The 17,157-nt window shown below is 36.4% G+C and overlaps 1 protein-coding gene across 16 annotated transcripts in view; it reads left to right on the top strand.

The window, feature by feature from the left end:
• LOC126840143 (homeotic protein antennapedia-like) overlaps positions 1 to 17,157 on the top strand; it is a 133,111-nt gene that overhangs the window by 78,826 nt on the left and 37,128 nt on the right. For 4 of the 16 annotated variants that reach the window (XM_050575667.1, XM_050575664.1, XM_050575662.1 and 1 more), the window contains one exon: positions 9,939 to 10,009. The exons of 9 other annotated variants lie outside the window; for them this stretch is intronic. The gene's annotated coding sequence lies outside the window, so the exon portion shown is untranslated. Of the gene's footprint in view, positions 1 to 7,496; positions 7,824 to 9,938; positions 10,010 to 17,157 lie in introns of those variants that run through there. 3 more of the 16 variants (XM_050575675.1, XM_050575676.1, XM_050575674.1) reach the window with 2 other exon arrangements.

Raw genomic sequence — 17,157 nt, 5'->3', positions numbered from 1 at the left:
TATATATATTTAAATATATTTATATTAAGTAATTATTGTTATTGGATGTTTACGCGCTCGGTGTTTTGTGACTTGCAGACGTTTAAGGGTCGTGTCGACGAAATATTACAATAAGCGTCAAACGTTTGTTCGACATTGCGCGTTTAAACATAGAAAATAAAAACATTGTATTATTAAACCTGTCAATAACTATGTAGAACTATTTCGGTATAATACTATAATGGTTATTGTAAATTTAACATTGAAAACGCATTTGGAATTGGATGTCTTTTTAAAAACATGTCCAACGTACCGGATATAGTTTCCGTCTGTGTTTTTCTTATTCCCTATGCAATCAGCTATTTAATTAGCTATGTTTTAAACGCAAGATAATCTTTCATTCCCATCGAATGTATGATATGCAGGGAACGCTACAAGTTTTTCACAATTTCCCCCAAGGATATGCGATTTTATCTTGCTCTATGATGTATTATACATATTACACCGGCTAAAAATAATTTCCGGCTTCGCAGAACTTTGCATAACCTTTTTACCGTGGACGACGGTATAAGCTGAAGAGGAAAAGAGCGCGTGACATTTGAGCACTGTTTGAACTTTCGGCTTCGGTTTGGGTCGTCACACCCGCCCACGCGTTTCTCCTCTTCTCTGGTTTTCTTTCCATCCACAACGACTACTGTACACTACTAGTGTCGATTACTGGGATTTATATATTTAAAATACTTGGTAAAAATAGGTTGTTCGTTACTGCGGGCCTAAATACATATTATTATTATAGGAAATGAATATTCTTCCCCTTCGCGCGATCGTCTTGCTCACTTTATACACACTATACACATGTCCAGGAGGGGTTAGGTTATGGGGGAGATATGTATATATAAGTTCGACTACCCTAAGGAAGAACGCGCCAAACTAACCGGCGAAGGCCGTATATTATATCGTGTATTAAAACAATAATAATAATGATAACAACGGGATATACTTTTGTGACGACGCGCGAGCCAAAGGTTAAGGTCTTACGACGATAAGACGTGGTCGTGTGTCGCGAATTTTAAAATAGCTATTATGAAGTAAATGAATAAACTCGATACTTGCCCATTCGCAAACGCATTGATTGTAAGCGTAGCGAACGGTCAATATGAATGCAATTGCAGTCTCTCCAAAATATTATACCTTCATGTTTCCAACGATATAGTAATATATTATTGTCATTATTAAACTACTATTACTCTAATATTTCTTAATTTTCGACAAGGCGGAGTCGCGATAAAGCCAATATTATAATAATTATTAGTACAAACGTCTTGGAGTATAATATTCCGATTGCATGCGGTTTAAAATTTCATTTCGATAGCCGAACGCTGTTGTTGATTAAAAATTAATATAAAAACTTTTTATTATTATTCGCCGAGCTTAACCAGCGGCGTCGAATGATTTACGATGGCGGAGTCTCGTGGAGAAATTTCAATTCTAACCGCAGTCGTGCAGTGTTGGCGCCTCGGCCAAAAATATTGCCAGTCACAAGGATGAGATGTCTTATATCCATTTACACACACACGCGCATGTAAAGTAGATACATATTATTATTATAAGAAGCTTCGGTGGCGGCTGCTACTGTGGCGACGGCGGTTAATGGTTTTGAAACTTTTCATTTCTTCGCACCCCGCGTGGGCGCCAATCTCGCGGCAGGTCTATTCATTAACATGACCGTTATTAAAACGGTTGAACCCGCGCGAAAGGGTAATAAATAAGTAATGACTTCGTATATAACATTATATCGTTACGCGGCCACATCGTGTAGGTGAATTTTTTTTACCTTAAGAGTTTCACGGCTTAGTTTATTTTGTTGTGTGTTGTGCAATTTAAAAAAAGGCCGAGAGGATTTTGAAAACGGTACGACAAAAAAAAAAAACACTACATATCCCCGAGAAGACCCACAAAATCCTTTTATATATACACATTTTTTTACCGACGGGACCTAACCTTTAATTTTTTTTTTCTTCTAAAGGACTGTATAGAGCGAGGAGGAGACAAACAGCGAGGCGACGGTGGTGTTGCCGGTGGTGGTGGGAAGGGAGGATTTCGGTCGACGGCGCCTTGTTAATCTCCTACGCGTTCGTTATAAAGTCTGAATACTAACGCCGTTTTTATTTCTGGCCGCCGTTTCTGTCTCTCTCTCCTTTGGGATTCCTACACGTCCGACTACGGGGGGGCGACACCTCTAAATTTAGGTTCTCCCGCGACTTAAGATACCACCGAGTAACGCACGTACAGATTATTAGAGAGACACCGTTAAAATTAGACGACCCGACTTGACCGTGTGTAGGAAGGGAGGATAATATACGGGTTTTTAATATATTAGATATATTAATCGAAAAACTAGATTTTCCTCAATACCGTTTTTCAATTGAACTGTTGCCAAATTAATATATTATACCTTACGGATTTTTCTTTACAACTAAAGTATAAAAGATTCCAAAAAAAAAATGTATTTCCTCTATTCTGTCTGACGATAAAACCATAAGCGTCACGCTTGAACCTCATAGGCTCATACTCAGGTCCTATACACACTTACAGTGGCGTAACAGGAGTAAATTCTGGGGGTGGGGGGGGGGCAAGCAGTAATAAAACTTAAAATGGGTTAATAAATAATAATTAAAAACTGATAAAAAGGTCAAGAAAATCATTGAAAATTAAACGTGTTACATTTTAACTTATTTTAACACAAGTCGACGGCCACGGCGCGTTCTTTCACTATTTCTATTTCAGAAAGAGTGTTAAAAATACAGTCTTGAGATTTTCAAGAACATATTATCTAATATAGCTTCAATCCTACAGCTCCAGCGAGCATCACTTGTATTATTTTAACGGTTTATTTTAATTATCTTTTTTGTAACTATTATTAGCTGTTATTATTCAATGCATTAGCCTGTGTTTTATCATTCTGTATGTAAAAAATATAATTTCTATTAAAACTTATAACTGGCGGGGGGCACATAAACGATACTATTGCCCCCACCAAATTACGCCTGTACACACATATATATATATAAGTATAAATGTGTGTGTGTGATGGATTATTCGAAAATGGAAAGTTTTTCTTTTGCCGACTCGTACGTGTACTACACGTATTGTATCGATCACCGGAGGCCGACAGATTTTGGCGAGCGCCCAAAAAGTTCTAAGCCCCGACCCTCTCCCCCCCTGTTTGGGCTACGCCGTATACCGTGGCCGGGGACGGACAGAACTCACGTATAAAAACCCCGGTGGACGAGGAGGGGAAGGTATACAGTGGGAGGGGCTGAGACAAGACGCGGCGGTGACAACGAGCTCGGTGATTTATGGGACGCGCAGTCAAAGTTGCGCCGCGTTCACGTTAGCCTTATAATATATTTAATTTGCACTCGCTTCGTGAAATTGACCCCGGGGGGAGGGAGGGGGGGGGTGGACTGTTGTCAATGTGCACTGCCGGTGCCTATTTACGACCCTCCCTCCTCCTCCTAACTCGATCATCCCTTTGTTATTGTTATTATCATTGTCAGTCCTGTCGGGTCGTATTTTCATATATTATTATAATACCAATAATAATATAATTTTATTTTTTTAAAGACGCCCACGGCGCCGTTTAAAAAGACATTAAGATATTTTATTACAAAAACATATTTAGGCAAAACCGTGTATCTTATTTCCCCCTTTGCGCGTCACGCAATTAAAATAGGAGCAGTTAATTTATTAAAAAGTTTCAAACACAACGCCAACGTCAACATTATAGAAGAAGAAAAAACATTTTCGCCAAGCAATACATTTCATTATGCACGCCGAACTTGTGTTCACACTGTATTAATATTCCGTCGATGATTGCTAATTAATAACGAGGTGAAGATAATGTTGATAGTTGTAAAAAGGCTCCTTTTGACTATTTTGCACATGATAAAAATAAGTGATTAATTTTATTAATTCAAATTGTATTAGGTTTGTGTCCGTTAAATACTCATAAATTACTTTTATAAAAAATTATCGACACTTTCTTGTACGCTATGTATAATATTAAATTTGAATTTGAAAACGACCACAGCCAGGTTTTTCACCTGTAGAAATTTGGTTGTATTTAATTGATAACCACATCGATCTTGTACGACGTTTATAACTTTTGGCGCGCTCAAAAAGAAACAAAAAAAAAAATTGCAAATAACCTTTCTAACCGTTGACCCGAGTCAGCGTGGTTGCCGGTGCGTCTCAAGTATTTTAATTAAGGCAGTCGCCAATGTCTACTGCTGCTGCTGCTGTTCATCGTGTGTGTTCTCCCCTTGAACAGCCACGCGATAAATTCACGTCGTCGCGGTAGACAGGATTCGTCATAGCGCATACTTAACGAGGTACACGTGAAAGTTTTAACACTTTGATTTCTTCTCGGTTTATACACACCCGGTAGACCAGTGTTGAAAAAAAATATACACAGAGTTACGGCAAACCCGAACGGCATCATCTTGGTCGCCTTTTCAAAAAAGAAATCACAATAACAGTACACCCGGCACGTATGGCAACCGACGATGATACACACATGGCTCCTCCCTCCCCGTACTGCAGTAATGGTGTCTGTCTGCATGCATGCAATCGCCTACAATGAGCAATCATGTGCATCCGAGGAACAACATCCACTTGCCATCAACGTATATCGCATGCAGACGAGGTGTGTGCTTATAATCTATGCTTACAGATTTTGGAGGAGGATATGATGATGCAGACTGATGTGGGTAAATGTCGATCGCTGATAGGTTGTTCTAATATTATGGATTAATAAGATTAGTGATTAAAATCTTTAGCGGATTACAAAAGTGGTCGTTAATTTATAAATTCCCGAAAGTTAGTGGCAAAGATTAAGTGTTCTTTATAGGATATCAGTGCCGCATTAAACTATATTTCCGCAAATATTAATTATCATGCTTCATTAATAACAAATGAAAAATTAATTATAAAAATTATAATTCATAAAAAATGTATAACCCTTACCTACATTTATTTTTTAATACTTTAATATACTTTTTTTATTGTTTCGCTCCTCTGTTGGTTCCCAAGACGTTGCCACATTTTGTAGTTGTCGTGTAAAAATAGTAAGTTTTGATGTTTTTTGACAATAATGATTATTCACGAGGGTCGTTATTTATAATAATATTATTATACATATCTATATAATGTCTGCCTACGATTGCCGTCTACCCTACCCCGGCTAGCGCATAATATATTATAATATGTAATAATATATTAGCAATGAAGCGACACGAGTTTTCTCGTGTTTCCGTTTGTTTTATCATCAAAACACATTAAAGTATGTACACTGTACATGTATATATAATCATATAATGGCGTGGCGTAGTCGCGTGCTGGAAGCGCCGGGCACGCGAGATTTTTTATAATATAGAACCTAGACGGCCGCCATAGGCTCTGTCTCGTGTACATGCAATTTGTTTTTGTTATCCCCCCACACCCCATCCTCACCCAAATATAAAAGGATAGGTTAACCCGCGTAGAATGTGATCGTAAGGAGGGGAAAGACGAGGAGAGATATGTACTATGATAATATTATGTGTTGAAGATTAAGTCAAAGTGTGCAATGACCGATATAACAGCAGCTGCTGTGGCTTCTCGTTTTTTACAATATGGTAATATGCGTAGATCGACCTTGGCTGACAGAGTTAGAGCCTTATGTATAGAATATTTGCCCCTGGTACCGTAGTATCAAAACTGTTTTTTATTATCCATCAGTGTGGTAAAGATATACATAGTTTATTTTATATAAGACTAAAACCAGCTAAAAGACATTTTGAACGATAGACGGTCTGACGGTTACTGGTAGTTTTTAATTGTTCTAATAATTATTGTTATATACTTCTCTTGGATATATCATGATGGTTTTCTATCTACTGTGTTGTGCTAAACCATTTTATCACTGTGGACATTTGTTCTTCATCCGTTGCCTATCGTTGAAGAATGCCAACGACGCGGTTATTATACACTTACCGGCGATAACCGAAGACCGCGCAACGTATATTGGAATACCTTAGCGAGATATATACATGTATGTATAATATACTCATGTAGATATGTATAATTATAATAATGGTGTTTTTTTTTGCACAACAAAGATCCACAGAGCGATAGCGCGATATCGATAGCCATAAAAAATGCGCTTGAATACATGTATATGTATATTAATAAATAATAATTATTACTTTTTTTTTTTTACTTCGATTACACCTGCTACCGGTATTCGGCGGCTTTCAAGCTATATGTGTTCGTTCGAGATAAGTACATAGTATAGCGTATCCATATAATATAGGTATAGGTACAATACAAGTTATATTAGATTGTTCATAAAATAAAATAATATAGTTTTTTTTTTTACCAAAACCACGATGCTCCTCTAACGCTGGGTTTCACCTGGATTCGCCAATCGCCAATTATTGTTATAATGTTCTAAACGTTTTTTTACTTATAACGAATTCAGTGGACATTTAGGTTGATGAATACCAGAGTATAAAAGTCAAATCGTTTTGGATATAATTTTAAGAAATCTATGACAAACTTTTTGAAAACCATGCCAGAGAATCATAGTTAAAAAAATTGCCAACAGATAAAAGTATCAATAAGTCCCGTTGTTATAACATATATAGGTTAAGTTAAACTGTTAAACTGAGTTTTAATCGAACAAATTCGACCCTTTTCACAAACAAATGAGTTACTTAACTAACATTTCATAAACAAAATTACTAAATCATTATACGGGATTGTATGCAATACAGAGTGACGTAAACCAAAAGTACTTTACCAATATATTTTTTATTATGACTTAATAAAAATGAAATAGCATACGAATTTGTCTGCGTTTTAAAGTAAACGGCCACAAAACATATTTGTTAACACGTTTACTGCCACCGTTTAAAACTACTGCGTTTAAAGTACCATTCTAAGAGGTATCTAACGTAAGCTGAACGTGTTAAAAAAAAATGTCTGCAAAATCGTGGCTTAACACGTTTCATAAATAAACGATTCGTTTAGCATCAAAATAAAAATACTATATATTATTATCTCATCACATTATTCATCTCGCACACGTCTCTTGAGAAAATCTAAATTTGCACCTTTTTTTCACAGCTTAATTGTGTTTTTTTTTTTAATGAAACATATACACAAGTAATTTATAATATAAAAAAAAACCCAAAACTATTCCTCTCCACTCCTCTGGTCCTGCTCATCGAAGAGAAAATACTTATCCGGTTCGTTTGATCGTCAAAAATCGGCGGTCGCTCGGTGCCGCGTGACTCACGGCCACGATGACGACGGCGACGCGGGGAAAGCTTTGCGCGTGCGTTAACGTGTCGCACACGCATACAGTATATACTTACATGTATATGCACAATGCTGCCGGGACGCCGCCGGTACACGAGGGGGATACCTCCAAAGGTCCCAAGTTCTTCGCCAGTGTATCCGCCGCACGCACACAAAGCGCACACCGCCGGTGCCGTCATCGCAAATTACGGTCCAAGTCCGCGCCAAAATTATTTTCTTTATATAAATCCGAAAACCAAAAAAAAAAAAAAGTAAATTCTAATAATTAATAACAACGCTTAATCGAGAGCCAAACCGAATTTACGTATAAAAAAAAAACCCCCGTTTCCACATTTTCGTCCGCGTTTCGGTACGATTTTCGGTCGTCTTGTGTGATTTGTAAAAAAAAAAAAAAAAGATTTCCTACCTCAGCCGCCGCCGTGTTGTCTTACGCGCAATGGCGTAGCCCGAGAACTCGGAAAAATTGACAAAATATGAAGGTAAGACTTAGTAATAATCCGGCACGACGTTTGCAGTTAAAAAAAAATAATATATTTTTTTCTTGTATAATATATGTACCTACGCCGCCGCTGGATGTGACCGGCACCCAAGGCGTGCAATCTACATTGTTCGACAAGATTTTAACCGTAGAGTATATAGTATATACTTATATACGTATTTTATTCATATATATATATATATATATATATATATAAGCGCACAGGTGGACATTCCTAGTGTACGGTAATTTTTTTTCTCAAACGTATAGCGATACACTTAGAAAAAATAAAAAATAAAAATGACAAAAAATAAACATGACAAATAATATTACCACCGTATATAGGCCCGAGTAAAAAACATGTGCTGCGACTAAGAGATTATGTTTTTTTTTACAATTTTCGTGGTTTTTTTTATAATATAAAACATTTTTCGGCGTCTGCAGTTTTGTGTAACTAGGTAGCTGATAGAATATTGTTTTGATTCGGTATATAAAATTCAGTGCACAGCCTTTCTTCTAATAAAATATATATATTTATGAGTGTTAAAACATATTGATATTATATTGTTTCCATAACCGCTAGAAAAGTGCTTAAAAATGATTAATGCCCAAAAATTAATTTATAATATATAATTTTTATTCCCAACGATTTATTATATTATTTTAACGGTTGAACACTCGTTAAAAAAATATATACATAATAAGTATTAATCTGATATTAAGTATCTCAAGAGTGAGCATATGTAAAAAATATATTCTATAACCAATTGGCATGAAGCTAATATTATTGACTGATTAGATTAAATTTTGACATACCTCTACAATTGACATTTTATTCCACACATAAATGATGTACTTAAAAAAAAATGTATTCAAATAAGATGATATTCAATTAAATAATTTTCGCAATATATATATTTATATATATTTTATATATTAAATGTTGGCAAAATATGTCATTAATATTTTCTAACCGTCAGGAATTTAATATTGCGTTCCGTTTGCTCGTTGAACTTGTAAACATTTCTAATGTAGTTACGGTTTGGAATTTTTTTTAAATATAACATTATTTCTGTTCATGTGCCGTTCGTGTGGTGTAGTAAAAAAAAATATTATTATTTTGACAACGCACATAATATTGGCACAATGGCCGCCGCGATGCCGTCGATTTGTAAGGGTATAATGTGTTGTTTTGGGGAGAGCAAAAAAAAGGAACGCGGTATTTTTTTTTCACATTTTGAACGGTTAGTAAAAAAAAAATACTGTTTTGACGTTTCTTTATAGCAGCGGTGACCGCCGTCCGACTGGTTGCAAATAACCGGAACGATACAAATGACTTGCGTTTTTTTTTTAGTATTATTATTATTATTTTGCACCGATACAAGAGACACATGTGGCATAGTCTGGGCTTATAGTCCTCGCCGTACACATTGATCGTGTACGGTATATAGTGTGTTGTGGCAATTGGGTCGGCCCTGTCAAAATATTATAAATCCCCAAAAACGTTTTGGAAAACATTTAAAAAAAAAAAAAATCCCTACTATACTATCATACAACGGAAAAGTTTGTATGCAATCGAAATTGGCGCGAATACGTCAATAATTATTGGGAAATTGTGGCTACTGCAGATAACGCGTGTAATAAGACGACCAAGATTTATGTGCAAAACCGTATTTTGGGGTTTTCTCAAGGTGTGTGCGCGAGTGTGTTTGTTGGATATTGACACGTTTTGGGTTTAATACCCGAGAATGCAAGGGGACGTCGTCTTGTGCTACCGCTTTCTTGGGGATTTCAACTTGGGGATGTGTTTGTATGTATATTGAAGCCGTCCATCACTGCGGCGAGGGCCTGCTGTTTGTCTAATGAATTTTTACGCCGCCCCGCGTTAACCGTGCACCACTTTCTGGCTACACACAACATCCCTCGGGCACCCTTATCCGCCGCCTTAAACGATAAACCGCCACCGGCGCACGTCTTGTTCTTGTGAACTTACCTATTTATTCGACTCTCCGTTCCCATAAACGGCAAAGCCGCCATTTGATAAAAAAAAAAAAAAATATATTAAAAATTGTTTTATCTAATTTTTGTTTTCTTATTGTGTTTTTTTTTTTTTTAGGTAAGAATGTCTACGTGTAGTAAAATACGAAAAAAAGTGTGATGCCATATGCTTGACTGGGCACAGTATCGGTGAGTACACACACCCAAAAAAATATTGTTGAAAAATAAAAGTATGCACATAGCTAAAAACTTTTGTTCATGTACAGTAGTTTACCGACTCTAAATTATACTAAGTCGTCGATGTAGGTTAGGCGTATATTATATAATCAGGTTAAACGTTACAGAAGGAACCTAACTTGGGCATAAAAATGTAGGATCTTCAAATTAAAAATAAACACCTATAAAGAAATTGTAATTTTTTAAATTAATAAAATTCCTTCATTTAGAATTTGTATTCTAGAATTTATAAATAGTTATTAAAATTACAAATTAATTATGTATACTAACATTATGGTAACTGGCAAAGATCTAGCCACATATACCTACAAACACGGTATTAAACCGCTGAAAAGACAAGTTAAATATTGTTCAGCGTGTGTTAGGTTATATTTTACACCAAGTATAAGCAACGGGAAGAACGCATTTGGCCAGGTCCTTTGGCGTCAAATATAGATTATGTACTTGCATAACATCAACAATATTGATATAAAAAACACAATTAAAATATATTTAACAATTTTTTTTAACGTTTATTTTACTGGTTTATAATTACAAATTTTGAAATTTACATTTTATACAGACTCACTAACTAAAACTTAGGGCGCGCGTCATAACTCAAAGCGTTTAGGCGTTCATTTTTCATTTTCGTCCACCGCCGACTTGTCGCTTTACGACGATTGTTTTTTATGTAAATTCCCCACGACATTATACAAGAAAACTTCTGGAAACTTTATGCGGCGTCCACCCAAATTTTATAACCATGCTTATATTGACAATAATAATAATTATGCACTAGAAAATAATTTTTTTTTTCTTAAACGGCAAGTGAATTACATTAACTTCTGGAAAGTATTTTTTCTTTATTTCAAAACCCGTCTCGACGATGCCCGCTAAACTTTTTCCCCTTTTACATTCATCACACGTACCTATATAGATACCTTTGTGTACTGACCAAGTATAGTCGCATTTTTTACCTCGACCCCACGCCCTTTGCCACGGTTGCCGAGAGAACAATGCACCGTTTGTTTAGTGTTTACATATTTTATAAAAATCGTACCCACGACGGCAACGCCGTGTATTTTACTACCTTTAAGTTGTAGCAGTTAAAGTCGTGTAGACCTGTATAGTATATTATCCCAACATAAACAGGCGCTATACGGTTATACGCAAGAGTTGTAAAATTGCATACAATACAATGCAAAACAATATATAGTATTATTTACATTAATTGTATATTTTTGTCTAAATTAATTTGTCACGCGACCCAAAAAGCGTGTGCGCTGTTCGCTAATAAAATTTAAAAACGCGTTCGCTTTAATAACAACTATATAATGATTATTATAATATATGTGGTTACGGTTATTAAAACGGTTTGGTGTTCGTTATTAATATACACAACTACAACGTAGTATCATGTATATTAATCTCTCGTTACACGACGATATAATTTATTTATATTGTTATTATGAATATTATTCACAATTACACACGGTTTTATATCTAATATAATTCGTATTTTTATCTCTAGCGTTTATCTTTCAATTAAGGGGTAAATCTCGCGGTAGGTAATTAATTTATGTATCAATATATTATAATATAGTGCTATGTTACTTACCCACTCTAATGTCATAACACAACACGGAACCGGCAAATATCGAATAATAATTATCTAAACTTCTCTCGCGGTTAGCGTTGACACCTTTGATTAATCGTTCTTGGGAATTTTCCAAATAATAATAATAATAATAATAATATTCTGCACAAACGCGAAACGGTCGGTTTCAAGTCAAGTTTTTTATACCAGTATTTTTCACTAAACAATGGTACAGTATTGTTGTTTCCTGGACATTTTTTTAGTATTATTAATAGTCCGAAGGTTTCTCAAGGATAACGCCGAAGGCAGTAAGCCCAAACCAAACACGATAGTATGCTTCGATTAAATTTTAGATAAATATTACCTGCGATAGACCTGTTGCCGTTCGTGCGGACTGGGTTCCAAATAGTTTGAGTGCAAAATTGCATTTCTTTGCTAAAAAAAACACTTGTATGTTTTAATGAATAGTGTTGTTCAAAATACAAATAAGCGCTAGCAATAACGGCGGTGGTTAAGGATAATATAACACATAATATTATTATTATTAATATTATACATACTCAGAGCAGAGAGAGAGTGAGAGAGATAGAGAGAGAGAGAGGCTTACACACACCTCACTCGCTTGCTGCCGGCGAGGTTGCCATCGCCGGTCGACCCTCCGCCACTACCACCATTACTGGAACCGCCACACTGCACCTCCCCCCAAACGCCGGGACCCTTTTTGCCGACAAGACAGAAGATCGATGGCGTCCCGGTCGGCGGCAACCGCGCGCACTCTCTCTCCTTTGGCTACCCCCCAAACGTCATAGTGTCGCCGCCGAATCCGGCCCGAAGGACCACAACCGTACGAAAATGCATTTCGCACTCGTATAGTGATATTAATAATCTATTCCAAACGAAATGAGTGTTAAATGTCGGTCTACAGGGATCGCCAGCGTTTGAGTAGAATCATCAACGCAACTAGGGGAGGCCGAGGAAGCTGTTTTTAGACCTTTTAAGAACTCTCAAAAGCTCCCTGAGAATTTCAATAAAAATTATAAACCTTACTCGGGGGGGGGGGCGTGCGACTAATTGATTACTAATGGTTTTGAACTTTCTTAGCCCCTTTCTAGCAGTTGCACCAATGAGTCGAATGCGGTTGTAAGAGCGGTTATAGTTTTCATGAATGAAAAAGCGGCGGCGGCCAAGGCAATTGCGGCGGTGGTGGTGGCGTGTAACGGTCTTGCACCGCGCGGGGCTTTTATAGAAATTTATGGGTTCAAACGTGTTACCTCCCCCTCCCCCTACAGTCTGGGTTTTTTTTTATTTTATTCGAGACGTGCGACTAAACGGTAAACGGTGGTACACCACGGTAAGGACGTAAAGCGAAACCCTGCTCTCTTGTGCCGGCGAATTTATCACACACATACACAGCATATAAGTATAGGGATCTCGTTTATTGTTGTTGTTGTTGTGTTGTATATAAATAGGAGTCAAGGTCGTGCGGAATGGCCTCGTAAAATAGGTTTTACGAGCCACTCTATCGTCTCGAGGTGGCTGTACCTCGCTCTTCTCTTCCTTATAGTTGCTCACAAGATTTATATGGGCGAGACGGCGGCGGTCGTTACACGTTTACGCTTACAACCTCCGTCTCAGCACCGCCGTGCACTTTGTTGTTGTTTTCAATCAAACGGGCAACGGCCGCTATACAACACCCGTTTACCGATAAACGTATCAAGCAGTTAAGGTGTAAAATGTATTTGTTGTAAATTTCACCGCATAAAATTAAAGAAAACAAACCGCAAAATTTCACCGTTCAAAATTGTTCGTGGCGATTACGACCAAACGCGTACAAATCACGCCACGAAACACTTATCTTTATTACCTACTGCTATAAATTGGAAAGGTCGTTTGAAAGTTTTAAGATGGAATTAAATAAAAAAAAAAAAACGGGTCGGTTTCAATTTTATGTATTCTCACCCCGTACCCAAACGTTATCGGTTGTTTTGTCTATGTCTGTCAACAATTTTTCAACTTCTGAAAGTATGACAACAGAAATGGCTCTTATTTATTAAAAAATTACAACATAGTTAAAAAAATGTGCATAACATTGTTTTGCTTGTCAAATGCTTGTTGTATGCCTATTAGTTTATACCAACGATTAAGATGATTTTGTTCAAAATGTTAGAGATTGGACAAAAACTTCTACTTAAACTGTCAAAATTATTTTTTTCTACTTTAAATAACTATAACATATAAATGTTAAACTCGACGTTTTTGGCATTACACTAAACTTTAGTATCTTCAATAAGACGTTAAGTTAGGCAAAGTTTCAATCAAATTATATCTAATTAAATGACTAACCAAATTATTTTTTTTACTGTAAAAATGTAATTTTATAGACGTATCGCAATTTTGTATTAATGCTCGCCTCTACTTACCGTATATTATTTTTTTGTTAATCACTCATACACTTAACCTAACCTTGTGTTATTTTATGTACTATTGTTGCTTATTGTATGGGTCCAAATACATGCTTTAAACGCATTACGCCGTTAGATATCTTTTTTCCTAATTTGTTTAACAGCTATTTCCTTTCTACGCAGTTTACAAGCGCTTTAATTTTTTCAAATGCCACAATACATTGTCAATTCCGAATATTATTCTCTTTGCTATACACGATTTGTTTGGTCTATAGTGCGCGCGTGTAAACCGTGCATGTGTTTAATTATAATAAAGAATTCACTGATCGTGAGTAAATATTTTAATATATATATATATATATTTTCAACACCGTGTCACGTGACATATCATATCGTCGCCGTGTTGGATTTAATTTTAGCGTGCACGTAAAGTCTTTTAATAAAATACAATATTCACGGGTCGAGTGAGAATCGAGAGGAGATATCGTAGAAAGAGAAACAGCGCGGTGGTGTTAAGGGGTATAGGGTGAATAAAACCTGGACCAATAGCATAGCCGACCTCGTAAATAAGTAAGTCTTAACATAGTTTTTGGCGTGCAAACTCCTTGGCCGCTGCTTCCGTTCTTAACCGAAACAAGAACAAAGCGATACTATAGTAAAAAAAAACAAAAATAGAAATTTAAACCGCTTTTCAAAGAAATACCCATATTAGCATTGCGTACAGTGTGCTGATTCGGGAGAGAGAGAGAGAGAGAGACGTTGGATTTTTCTCCAAGCCGCAGTCAAAGGGAACGGCGTGTTGCACCCGGATCGATATGGGCTTGATGTTTTCTATATATTATATGTTTGTGTGGATATATATATATATATATATATATATATATATATATATATGTGTATACATCACAGCACGTTTTATGGGGGTTGTACAAGTGAGAGAGAGTGGTGTGACGTGGCGGCGGTTGTGCCGGGTAGGAAGAGAGGAGAAAATCCTGTGACGGCTACCACTATACAGGCAAAACGATATCTGACACGCGGTCACCCCATGTGGGCCGGCTTTCTAATTTATCCCGGGATTGAATTTCGGACAAACTCTGCAACAACGTGTGCCGCCATGGCCAGCATTTCACCGCTGTCAATGTGAATTTTCTATTAAACACATCCGCTGGTTGTTTAATATATTGCTCGGACCTCGTATACACCCAAAATACACAATATTACCTATACATAGTTTCCGCTAATGGACACCACACTTGATGTAACCGCCGGGCAACTCTCGATGCGGCTAAAGTAATTTATAAAATTGCGATTTAGAACACTTGAGCTGTTTAAGTCGTCTTATACACGGAAAAAAATACATAAGTGTTCCGACTAAAATTATTATGGTTAATATAAGGACACGATAATTTTCTAGTTGGAAAAACTTAATATAAAAGTAAGTCGACCCAACTAAGTTTACAGTTGCTTTAACTAACAATTTAGTTGGCCCAACTATACATTTAGTTATTCCCACTAGATATTTGTCGTGTCCCTTAACCATAATTTTAGTTGGACCAACTATGTATTTTTTTCTGTGTAACTTTGACCAACGTGTCAAAATCTGGATAAATGCTTTAAATTAAATTTTATACACCCAGATGTTTGGCTCATCTCCCGATTTAGGTTTTAAGAAAAATCCGTATTGCACCCTCTTAGACTTGCCGAGAAGCACTGTTGATCGTATCGTTCAAAATGATTTTTCCGTGTCGACAGTTATGTGTAATATTTTTTGTTTTACAACATCTGTTGCTTAAAAGCGAGAATTGGACGTTTTTATAAAATCGAAATTTTAAAACAAATTTAATAGGCGAATCCAAATAGTAAAATTCATCCGACCTATCGTCGCAGCTTACTCTGTGTAAACACCGTAGGATAAATTTATGATTGTTATGTTTTTTTTACCGAATACATAATAGCGTGCCATGTGTTTGGAGGAGATAAAATAAAAAAAATATTGGCTCCTCCGTAAAAAAAAATAGAAAACACATACACACACGAGACTGACGTGTTTTTTCGTATTGAAAATTGGTCTCTCCGTGTGTTTGCCGACCAGTTTAGGCTTATTATATTGTATATTAAATGCGTCCTATTTGTGATGCCACGCACAGATAGTTGACGGAATAAATAAGCTTATTTCGTCGACCTAATTTGCCACTCGATTTCCCCTGTCGCCCACCGGGTATATACCTAAAAAAAAACCAACTGCGGCCAACGGGAGAGCGGTATGCAAATTTGTTGACATTTCATTTGATATTCGTAAAAAAAAAAAAAGGTACTATTTTTTTATAATTATTATGATTATTATTTATTCCCCGGGTACACGGGCCAGGTGAATCAACGCCGGTTATACATATGTGTATTCTGTACACGGTAAACGTATATAGTGATGCACACGCGTTGGCTCGGTCTCTTAGGCAAATACACATACACACACACACACACACACACACTGTAAGCTTATATAAATATGTTCAAAATATATGTATATATATATATATTTATACACGGTTGTGTGCATGTATGTTTGAGGGGACACGCCACAATGATAATATCGATCTAACCTTTTATAACGTTAAATAGGCGTTCGCGCTTGTTGTTTTATCAGATGACGGTAATTAAACACAACGAGGCGTAGGTATTTAAATTGACAAATAATAATAATAAAAAAAAAAAAATAATAATCATAATCATATACCGATAATAAGTTTTTCACTCCGTCTCTGCAAACGCATAGATATACTATAATATTATGTTATTCACTTTGTAAAAATTCTCACAATATAAAAACAATGAAACCGGCAGTGGCAGGTCTGTCGTACTCGGTTTTGAACAAAATGTAAATGTTGTAATTGTTGTCACTTGGAATCTGGATGGGCAAACTGATCACTTTGGTTTTTTACCTGTCCCTTGTACCAGACTTGGCCTGTGTTCATACGTCATGTAGCTGCAGGTAGTCGAGGTGCATAACTATATAAAAGAGTCTTGCCGATAATTACCAAATTGTTAAATGTTCTACTACACACCTTTGCTTTTTTACATGTTATACGCCTTACACGATTCGTACCGTACGAGCTGCTGTTTGC

The sequence above is a fragment of the Adelges cooleyi genome, unplaced genomic scaffold (assembly GCF_023614345.1).
Source record: "Adelges cooleyi isolate 19-005CV unplaced genomic scaffold, UGA_ACOO_1.1 ACOO_flye_CR_arks_rails_tigmint_CR_PRNA_376, whole genome shotgun sequence".
Classification (NCBI taxonomy): Eukaryota; Metazoa; Arthropoda; class Insecta; order Hemiptera; family Adelgidae; genus Adelges; species Adelges cooleyi.
Note: the sequence above shows the minus strand (reverse complement) of the source record. Positions and strands in the feature narration are given on the sequence as shown.